At 42.2% G+C, this 11,608-nt stretch overlaps 1 protein-coding gene across 1 annotated transcript in view; it reads left to right on the top strand.

The window, feature by feature from the left end:
• The first annotated feature begins 1,852 nt into the window (after nucleotides 1-1,852).
• The window catches only part of OSBPL3 (oxysterol binding protein like 3), a 96,965-nt gene continuing 87,209 nt past the window's right edge, over nucleotides 1,853-11,608 (top strand). Inside the window, exon 1 of the mRNA XM_025046813.1 lies at nucleotides 1,853-2,026. The gene's annotated coding sequence lies outside the window, so the exon portion shown is untranslated. The remainder of the gene's footprint in view (nucleotides 2,027-11,608) is intronic.

Raw genomic sequence — 11,608 nt, 5'->3', positions numbered from 1 at the left:
TGCAAACTCAAACAATTAGGATCCATTTTTCTACAAAATTTTTAAGTTTGATAAATGGGTATTTTAGAATATTTCTTTTCCTATTTCTTAGATTAAATAAATTTTAGTAAAAGCAGGAGGGGGAGGGGACACAGGTCATCATATCAGTAGATAACCTGACACATGCCAGTCATAGGAAATTAAAAACAAAAACAGAATAAGACACAATCTTCGAATTGCTTCTGATCTATATACTCAACTGCAAAGTAAAAAAAAAAAAAAAAACCCAAAAAAACCCCAAAAAACCCCATTGTATTATTAGCAGTAAAGAGATGCTTTTACATTTTTCTTGCCTTTGGAGCTCTAGTCTACCATTAACCACAAGTTGGTTTTTAACCTGTTTTCTCTGCCTTTTTCCTTCTATTTCACCTTGTTTTTTTTCCCTCAACTTGTATAGTTTTAAAATGTTGTATATTCATTTTTTTTTTTTTTGCACCAGTCCTTCCCCTAGGAGTCAGTAAAACTTCCTGTACCCTTTCTTTCTTTCCACCTACATTTAATAAACTAGTGATTCCTCACTTCTTCCAGACTTCTTACAAGGCATTGTTTATTATTGCCCCTGCATTCTAGAAGGGCACACCAAAATGTATCTTGGGAAATTCATCTTAGAGAATTTGTTTAAGCTTAGATTCTCAGTCCTAGGGTTATTTTTAGGGAGGCAGAAAACCAAGCTCTAAGTGTGTACATCTGATACATTAGATATTTAGTTTCTTGTTATTTGAGAGTGGTCGGTTAGCGCTTATGGAGCATTATTCATTCTTGGCTTCATGTTTACACTTCTGAAAAGACTGATTAGTAACTTTTTATAGGAGATAGAGAAGTTTTTTAAAATTCACATTCGCATTTCACAGTGACTCAGTTGATAGTCTTTTTAGATAAGTAATGAAATGCAGTCTGTGGTTGCCAATTGTTAAAACTCTACTCTGCTTCCTTTAGCGGTTGTCAGTTAAGAAAGGATAGCAACACCCACTGATAAGATTCAAACCACAAGATGTTACTTAAAGTGCTTGAGGTGTGCTCTCTCTTTTTGCCTTGTAAACGGCTCAGTCACATCCTGCTTTGCATTTTAATTTGATGTAAATTAGATACGTAAATCTAGGGCTAGCATTAGATACTAACATGAAATTAAATACTAAAAAAAAAAAAACAGTTCTGTGGCATAAACCTTTCTACAATTTCTGGATGGACACGAGATCAAGGGCAGTTCTTAACCCTTACTGTCCATCAGAATCACCTGGGGAGCTTGTCAGACTGTCCATGGCCGAGTGTCTGGCTGCATCGGAGGTGGCGTGGGCCCGGGACTTCGGTATTTTGTAGAAGTTCCCCAGGGTGACCCTGACATGCAGTCAGCCTTGAGGAATATTGCATAAAGTGCCCTCCCCACCCTCCACATTCCTCTCTGCTGAGTCGAGAGTCCTGCCCACATCTTTAAGGCTCCCCGCAGGCCACCTCTTTCAATATTTCCCTGGGGACTCCAGCTTCACTGAGCTCTTCCTCGTGTCCGCCCACAACACCCTGAAGTGCGTTCTGTTTCATGTACATCTCTCTCCTTGATCAGAGTGATTTCCTCCTTGGATTAAACTTCTGTCATTTAGTTGCATCCCGTAGGGGTTAGCACAGCTGTGGACACATAGTAGGTAGATCTATATCGAGTTGACTTTTTATCAGGGGGGCTGTTCTCCTTTAGGCTCTTGACTTTGCACTATAGCTTCCTTTATTAGCCCACATTTATCCACATGTGCTTCTTCCTCTTGAGACATGGAAAAATACGTGGAAGTGGCTAAACGGCAGAAAGAGGAGGAAACTCAGCCCATTCCTGATTTGACCGTTCAAGAGTCGGGGGATTGTCACTGACCTCTGGACTCATCCCTCTCCAATCAGTCATCCTGTGCTAGAGCGGCTCTTGGGACCACATGGGTGAAAATGCAGCATGGAGGGGGCTGCCCTGCTGGAGAAGGTGAACATGACTGAGGAATCTATTTCTACTGTAAGTCCTATTGTAGAATACGGGATTATTTCTAGGGATATACTCCTAGAACTTGAAAACAGAAAAGAAAGGGAGAATGGATATAGGTAAACAATAAGCCAGGCACGTGTGATAACTTGCCAAAATATCAGATCTACCACTTATCACCCCTGTTCATTGGTTTGGACAAAAATATACTAAACTGTCAAAAAGAAACTTCGGATATCTCCCTAGTTCTATCCTAGTCATGATAGAAAACTGGAGTACTTGAGGGACATGTGTGGTATTTCTACCTTTCAAGGGAAGGTAGACCATGAGTCGGAAGAGGACAGGGAAAGTGTACAGGGAACTGAGGCAGATGGTGTTGACAAACAGAGTTTGGTTTGCGGGGCAGGTTCTTGACATCTTTGAGGACCAGTGTGTTTGGCAAGAGGTTTGCTAACCTGATCAGGAACATTCAACTGAGATTTGATGGGAAGGAAAAAACATTAAAACTTGATTGAATGAAGAACAATGGGTAGAAAAGATAAGACCAGTAACAGAGGAAGAGACCTTTACTCACTCATAATAAAAAACACCTGGGAGCATGGTGGTTCTAGTACCTATAGTTATTCACCATTGTGCAGCCTCTGAGGACTGAGCAAAGGAAACTTGAAACATTAAAACTTAGAGATAGATAGGATCATCTGATTTGTCTCACTTAGTAGGTTAGGGTGGTTCTCATGACTGAAATATGATTCTAGAAGAGAATATTTGCCTTAAAGAAGCATACCTATGGCAATCCAGACCCTAAAGGTGAATTGCTAGGTAAGGGGGGTTGGGAGGGGTTGCTAGGATAGTTTGTTACATTAGGATCAATATTATGAATCCTATAATTCATAATATTAAGATTATGATATTATCCTGAAATTATAGATGATGAAATTATAGATGATGCTTTCTCTTCAGAGACCAGAACTCTAGAATGGATGCCCAGCATGTTGACAGAACAAGACACGATCTTCAAACCCCTTGGAAGTTTCATTTTGCTAACTTCCAATAAACTCTTGACTTATTTTGCTAATCATTTGATTTTTAAGAAGACTGAGAACATAAGACAAAGAGATATTTCTGAAAAGAATCAAAGAAACATTAGCCAGTGATATAAAATGACAGGAACCAGGAGATGAAATCCCTAAAGAAGTCATGTGCTCTAGAAATATTTCAACAAATTCAAACAGAAGAAAGAAATGACCCTCTCAGGGCAAAGACAAAATGCTAAAGAGACCTCAGAAGGAAAGGATAGCTAAAATGTTCTGAAACATAACCCCAAGTGATTCCAGTGAAGAGGAAAGGAGGAAGGCTCCTATGGGAATACGTAACCGTGTTCACCCAGAAAACTTTTTCCTGTTAATGCAGATTAATGAAGGGTATTCAATATGGCTCAACAATTAGCGCTCCCAATCTTTGTAAGCTACTCTCCCACAGAATGTAAAGATGAGTGACATGCAGTCCCTGGGTGACGTAGATGTTAAAACATCTTGTGGTCAGGCTATGAAGAATGAGTCAAATGCAGGGAACGCACAGCACAGTTTCAGAGAGCACGAAAGTAAAACCAAGGTTCAGAAGAGAAACAAACGAGGGATGGAGGCAGCTTCAGAAAAGGTTTCATGGAGAAGGTGATGCTTGAAATGCTCTTTGGAAGGTAGAGAGAATTTCCACAGGTAGAAGAGAGAAATAGAGTTGAGTATTCTGCACAGAAGGGCTAGCAAGGTCCAGGCAGAGCAGTATAATTAAAAGAGAGTGTAGAATACAGGGTATGTTTGTGTGAGTTTTGGAGAGAAGGTATGAGTAATAACAGCTAAAATATAATTGAGCGATGATTGCCAAGCTCAGTGTTGAGTGTTTTACGTGCACTATTTCAGTTAAACTTCACAAAAACTTAACCCTTTTCTTTTCAGCTGAGGAAACAACTCAGAAGTTTAGTGACGCTCAGTAAATAGTAGACAGAGCCAGAGTCTAAAGGCAGTTAAATTTAACGGTATGTGAAGAGCTTAGGATTTTTAACTTAGTTCTCTGACCAGTGGGAATTTGGAGCAGAGAAAAGACCCTGGAATCTTTTGGGGGAAGATAAACTGGATGAAGGAATATAAGATGGGGAAGTGATGGAGAGAAAATGTGGAGACCCCCCAACAGGGATCTAAAATGGGTTGGAGGTTGTGAGCAGGGAAGAATGGAAAACAAGTAGGGGGTGATGAGGGGCGGGTCAAGACAGAGGCGTTCTAGCTCTGCATCACAGTTTTAGGGGATCTGGGAGAGGGAGTCTGGGTGGACTAGGGGAGCGGTGGGTGTCTTAATCGGAGTGCGGAAACTTTCTCTTCAAAAAACATCAGGAGTCAAAAAAATTATTCCAAGTCTACTTATTTCTCATCTTTTCCCTAAAGAACTCCTAACTGATGAGAATTGAATAAATATCAAGAAGAGGAAATTGAAACCCAAGACAGGTGAAGGCATGAGCAACAGGTAACCTGGCTGTGAGTAACAGGGCTCTAGGGTTCCCGTTCAGCCCCAGACACGCCAGGGGCTGAATCACGTCCGTCTTCACAGAACCTCTGAGAATAGAGTGTGCCGGATGAGCGAGATCAAGATGGGTATCAGAAGCCTAAAAATGTGTAGATGCTGTCAAGATTATTAGAAAGAGAAAGGAAACTTCTGAAAACTCTAGACCAATGATTCTCAACCGTGGCTGCACACTGGAATCCGATGGGAAGCCTTTACAAATACCATTGCCCAGGCTCCACCCCCAGAGTTTATGATTAAGATGGTCTAAGCACATTATACCGCCCCTTAGGATGTTCTTTCAGCCACCCAGGGGTTGGAAGCACAACTCCATACTGATGAGTTCTGCCCATGACTGCAGAATTTTTGAATGTATCATTACTAAACAGGTGAACAGTTCACATTTAGAAAAGGAGCCAGTTTGTGTTCACTGAAGACAAGACATGCTTGTGGTTAGGTAACTGGATCATAAAAATACCAGACACAGTAGATCTTATTTCTGCTAATTGACACCTGAGGACTGGGGAAGGGTTACCCCCAGCTCAGGAACTTGTCTCAGGTATGGCTGAGATGGCATGATAGGTGAGATTATGACGCTGGGAACTACGGGTTCTTGAAGAGTGTTTGGTGAGAATGTGATAGCTGTTGAGGAGGACGCAGCTTGGTAAAGTCGAGCAAACAACAAAAGCTACTATGCCGAGGGAAGTCTGCGTTAAGGGACTCAGCATTGGAGCAAAGCCCTGGCCATTGGTGTAGCCAGCCAGTGCTGCCCGACGAGAGTATTTATGAGCAGAAAGCTCCTTTTCCAGTGTTTAGGGAGGGAGGGTGTCAGACTAGCACACCACACGTAGAGGGATAGGTTCTCAGGCCTAAATTCTCAGTGTCTAAAAGCCAAGAACAAGCCAGTCATTTCGGAGTGGCCCTCAGATACTAAGCCTTAACATTTTCTCATAGAGGCCCTTTAAAGAAACCTTTGTCTTGCATAATTGGTATGGCCATTTTGGGGAGCAATTTGGAAAACCTAGTAAAACTAAAACTAGTTCTTGCTTAAGATTCAGCTGTTGCACTTATTTTAGAAAATTAAGCCACAGCCTCACAAGGAGCAGGTCCTACGGCATCATTTTTAATAGCAAAGAATCTGAAACAACCTAAAGGAAGAATAAAGTAAACATGGCATAGTCACACTGTGAAATTGGTTTGCAGGAATGAAGTAGAGTGTGCGTGTTGTGTGTGTCTGTGTGTAATAAGGTTGAGTGAAAATAAGCCAGATACAGAAAGAAATGTATGGAATGATACTATGTATTCTGCAAAATTTTTAAAAATCCAGAAAAATGATGTATATATATGTTTGTATAAATACAGGTGGAAACCTGTTAATTTTGGATGACAAGAATATGGATATTTGTATATACCCTTTTCATTTTTCTGCTTGAAGAGACAAGCAGCCACTGTGATGTTGTGCACGACAGTGATTGCTACATCTTACATGAGATAACTCATCGAGAGATGACTGTCCTATCACCCTTTATATGCTTTTATGTGATTAGCTGATCTAAACATCTCAACAACCCCTTTGGAGAGAGCCTCTAGTTATTTCCATTTGTCAAATGAAGACCCGAGAGGCTAAAAGCTTGCCTAAAGCCACTTAGCAAGCCTGGCTTTGAACCCAGTCAGTTTGAATCCAAAACTTGTAGTCTTAATTATTATACTACTCTACAAAATTTCCCAGTTATCATCGTGTGTGTTGGTTATTTACTTTTGTATATGTAATCTCCTTGGTTGTAGGTCAAGGGCGTAACGCTAGAGGCAAGTGCAGGAAAAGCATTTCTTTAGAGATGAGAATAGTGCATTTCTACCAACTCCTCCGTCTGATGATGTGGCCTGAGCTAGGCGCATACATTATCTTATCTTTGAGATCATTTCAGTGGCTCTCAGCCCTGATCCTGCATTGGAATCACCTGTGGAGGTTTTAGGAATGTCAAAGCCTGTCCCCATCCCAGATTCTAACATAACAGATCTGGGACGAGGCCTGGGCATCAGCATTTTTAAAGTTCCCCACATAATTCTAAGGTACAGAAAGAGTTGAGATCTACTGCTCTATGAAGTCTGGACAGTACAACTTTCAAGGTTAAAATGTTTCAAGGTTAAAATCCAGCCTGGAGGGTGGATATTTCATTTTGAGGATCAAGGACAGATCTGTGAGTATTGACTCCTATGGCCAGACTGCCGTTAATGTCTTAATGAAAATAAGTCTCCTAATCAGGATGAGGGACCACATAGACCTCTGCACACCCCACTACGACCATGCAGACCTCAGCAGGACAGGCTCTCTCTGGCAAACTATCTCTTGTCTGGAGAGCTGTTCGAGAAAATGTGCCATGATGATTAAGCGTGGGAGTGGGGACTGGAAGCACATGTGTCTGGTATTTGCCATCCCTGGCTTGAAGGAGCAGCTAAGTAGCGGGACAGAATTGTCCTTAAAACAGAGCTCAGGGTCTACTTCAATCCCCTGTCAAAATATACAAGATGCCTCAGGATTCTATGCCCTGGATAAAATATTAACCTTGGCAGTGATTCTTAAACTTGGACATCAAAGCCACCCGAAGAACTTGTTCAAAGCAGATTGCTGGGTCCCTTTCCCAGTTCCTGACTCCATGGGTTTTTGTGGGATCTGAGAATTTGCATTTCTTACAAGCTCTGTGGGGATGCTGCTGCTGCTGGCCTGAAGACTACTTTTTGAAAACACAGGCCTAAGACAATAAAGTAGGTTTGGGTTTCCTACCCTCTCTGCTACATCACAAATACACAAATAGAAGGATTAGTTCAGGGTAAGATAAGAAGAATTGAAAACTACTGGCTGCATCAGGGGTTCTCAAACTCTAACGTGGACAAGAATCACCTGAGGGATGTATTAAATGTGCAGATTATCAGGCCCATCCTATCCCTAGATATTCTGATTCAATTCATCTAAAGCAGAGCTTCCCAAATCCACACTTCAGACAAGGACCCAGGAGACTTTGAAGAAGGTGGACCTGGACACTTTAAGAAATTAGACATGACTGTACAGTTATGGTTATTGACAGTGGCTTGGTAAATTTGGACCCAGCAATGTTAATTAATGAACAAATTAACATCGGGCTATGGAAAAGACCTCAGTGCCCTTGGTGCTCTTCTTCTTAGTGACTCTCCCAGTGTGATTTACTTGGGTGAGGACAGAATTCACACGCCTAGGCACTCTATGGATGCCGTGTCAAAGGAAAAGTGGATCAAGTACATCGAATGATAGTCAGTCCCCAGAAATATCTTGACAGTCTGGAATAATGGGCCTAAATTAATGGGAGGTAATTTAATAATAATACTAATAAAGAACAGTCAAGTCCTGAATTTCAGTTAAAGGAAGTAAAGGAGTCCTCTTTAGGAGGTAAGCCTAGCTTCTCCACAATTCCTACCATGTCGGAGTCCTGGAGAACTGTAAGGGCAATGAGCAGTAGCGAGGTGTGGTGTCCTCGAAGCCAAGACAAACTTAGGCAATATTTACAGTCACAGCATGTAAGCGGCAGGGTACATGACTGCTCCCTTCTCTCCTGCTCTGGCCCAGACCACACCTGTCTTTAGATCTGGGCACCATTTTCAGGGAGGCATGGACAAATTGAGCTTTGATCAGAGCCGGACATCTATAATCCTAAGGGGTCCAAATCCACGTCGCATAAGAAATGACTGATGAGAATATGGCTGTTCAGTCTGCAGAAGAAAAGATTTGCTGGGTAGGAGGCAAGAGTGTTGGGAGTGCCAAGGTAGGTTGTGGTTAGTAAAATGGTTCATCTTGCCCTCTGCAGTGACAGAGGGCAGACCTAGGACCGTGGGGGGGACTCATAGTGAGACAGATTTCCATCCTAAATGAAAAACCATCTAGAATAGATTTGTTTTAAAATGAAAATTGAAATCTGTCATGGAAAGTAGTCAAGCTTCAGTGCCTGGCAATGAAAGAAATTCTTGTTTTGGGTAAGAATCTTGGGTAGCATTCACTCGTAGGTTGCCTGATTCTGTGTAATGACTGACTGATATTTTTGTGCGTTTCATTCTGTGTACTCGCTGGTAGCAAATAAATGATTCGAGCACAAACCTACAGCCTGGTGTCGCTGTCAAGCTTTTTGTCTTATGGAAGCTGCCACACTTTAAATCCGTGCCCACGTGCATTTCTGTTGCTGGATTGAGCTCCGAGCAATAACTGATTCTTCTCTGAAAAGTGGATTGCGAGGGACATGAAACATCTTTTGCACGAATGGTGAAGGGGTAGGAATGGACATTCTGTTTCAGTGTGAGAGTAAGCATGGGAATCTTTAGGCCTCTTGACCCCTGTCATCTCAGAAGACCAAAAATGGTTTTTGGAGGGATTGTTTCCCACAGGGGAATGCAGGTGGAAATGTCTTTCACTCAAAGCCTCAGTACTTGTCTTCCAGGAACAGTCAGATAGCGTCCCTGGGTCAGGCCAGTGATCCAGATGGTTAGGGCAGATCCGCCACATTTGACACACGGGTTCAGTTTCAGCCCTCTGAGGGCGCTGTGATTAGAACCCATTTCTGATACCTCTGATCTTCTGCAGAGCTTACACCTGAGTAACCAAAGCTCCACTTCTGATCACAGAACATCTTGGACATCAAGGTATTTCAGTGAACACGGTTTCTAAAAAAGATGCACATCCAGGATTTGGATAATTTTCTTCTACCAGAGAAGACCAGAAATGGATATTTCATTATATCTATTTTTGGTGTTAATTCAGGATATAATTTATCTATATATTATGCTGGGAAATTGTATATTAACTGGATCTATATGCCATCTGGTCTTCACATGAGTTGTTTTCAAGGATGGAAGCAAAACCTGTTTCTCAAACAAAACCTGACCAACTGTGTGAATGCTGACCCCAGGCCTGATGGGTCAATAAATGGCTGTGTTCTATGCCAGTGTTTCAAATCTACCAGTTCATATTGAGTTGGTGATGAATAATGCGGCTTTTATCTTTCTGCATTTATGTCTTGTTCCAAAGTAAGCACGCTACTTGGATGACTTAAAAATCTGTTCACACTTGTGTTATGGATGTTGGGAAATGTTAATATGTCGAAAGACAGAAATGTCTTAAAATTCTATACAGTCCTTATATAGTTTGGGTTGCAAGAAGAGTATAGGATCTTTTCTTTGCCGCATATGCCCCTCTCAGGAAGCCGGGAAAGGAATAAATAGAACCAACATCTGTTGAGTGTCTATTCTATTCAGTCCAGGACTTATCCTCATTTTCTAATTTAATCCTCACAATTCCCCATTTCTTACATTAAAGCAACCGAAGATCAGAGAGGTTAATACATTTGTCAACATGCACAGAGTTTTTAATAAGGGAGCAGCAGTTCAGATTGGGTCTGGCTCCTTGCGAGGCACGTATGTGGTATGTATGTCTCCTATGCATCATTTCCCAAACTGTTCTCTTCTAAGTGAAAATTTCTGAAATAAATCTTGAAATCAGCCTTTGTTTCCAAAATGCTTGGCAGTACCTTGGTCATTTATTCTTCTCCGTTCTTGGTAGAAATCAGAGTTCTCTTCTCCCTAAGCCCCAGGATGGCATACGTTTGCCTGCCACGTGGGCCTGACCATCGGCTTCCCAAGCTGGGTGGCAGTGGTGATGGAGGACCTCGTTCATCTCGGGGGCACATGCAGGGCATTTTTGAACCAACCTAAATGCATCAGCTTTTCCCCATCTGTTGGATTTGGCCACCCGGTGGTTTGTTGAACTGGAAGCAAGTCCCAGACTGAATTCCATCACACATCAGATACTTGTATTAGGCAGAAGGTACAAGAGTGGTCATACCACCTGCTCCTGTAAGCTCCGGGCGGTCCCAGCTCTGTCCTGGGGCCTGTGAACAAGTCCTTGCAGGAGAGGCTTACCCCAGACAGGTACCACAGCAGTCAGCAGGAGGATTGGCCCCCTACCAATCGGATCAGTGGCCAGGGCATGGAGAACCTTTTGGGGAGGCTGCAAATGCTGCATTTCTTGATCTGGGTGGTGGTGGTGTCACTATTTGCAAATGTAAAATTTCATAGAGCCGTCTGTGCCTTAAGATTTGTTCACTTAACTATATGTAAGTTATGCCTTAAAAAATAAGGGAGGAAACAAAATATCGTCCTTAAGTTGTTCATAGTGAATGATCAGGGAAACTATTATATTTTGTTCAAACCAATAAACCCCTTGAGGTAGAGGTTTTCTGTGGGAAGGGCCACGGGGAGGGATGAAATCACACAAGGGTCTTCATTTGTACCCACCTCATCATCAGACACCCCTGAACTGGCAGCCTGGCCCCCGGTCGGTATCTATCTCCCTTAGAGACTTTCTCTTTACCGTTTTACTAGGTCAGCACCGTGAAGTCAGCTAGATGGGACAGAAGACACCAGGCTTCCTTCCCTGTGACTCCCTCGTCGAGGTCCTCTGCTTTGGGACCTCCTTCAAGGTCTTCCCTCCGTTACCCCCAGGCCAGCCTTCCGGCGTGTCTAGGTTGGGAGCAATAGCTGCCACATTCCATGTGACCACCTTAGCCCTGGGGCCACTCTTGTCTTTATTCTGTATTCTGCGTTGTTTTAAGCATATCTTTTCCCCAGAATTTGACTTCTTTTGCCCTATAAGCTGCCCTTGGTAATTTAACAGAATTTCTGATGAGGCAGGGAGGTTCAGGGGATGAAACGGCTCTTCCCCTAGGCAACAAACAATTCCTCACTCACAGGGATGACCGTGGGGAAGGGACTGTGGATTCCCACGCTGTCTTTTTCCTTTCCTTTCCTTTTTTTCTAAATAATTTTTTAAATTTCAATTACAGTTGACATATTATACTAGTTTCAATATTATAATACAACATAGTGATTAGTTACTTCTATAACTTACGAAGTGATCAATAAATCCAGCACCCATCTGACAGCATACATAGTTATTACAATATTATTGACTATAGTCCCCATGCTGTACTTTACATCCACATGAATGTATTTTTAACTGGCAATTTCTATTCTTCATTCCTTCCGTCA

This window comes from Pteropus alecto, unplaced genomic scaffold (genome assembly GCF_000325575.1).
Source record: "Pteropus alecto unplaced genomic scaffold, ASM32557v1 scaffold21, whole genome shotgun sequence".
Taxonomy (NCBI): Eukaryota; Metazoa; Chordata; class Mammalia; order Chiroptera; family Pteropodidae; genus Pteropus; species Pteropus alecto.
This window is presented reverse-complemented; position numbering and strand designations above follow the sequence as displayed.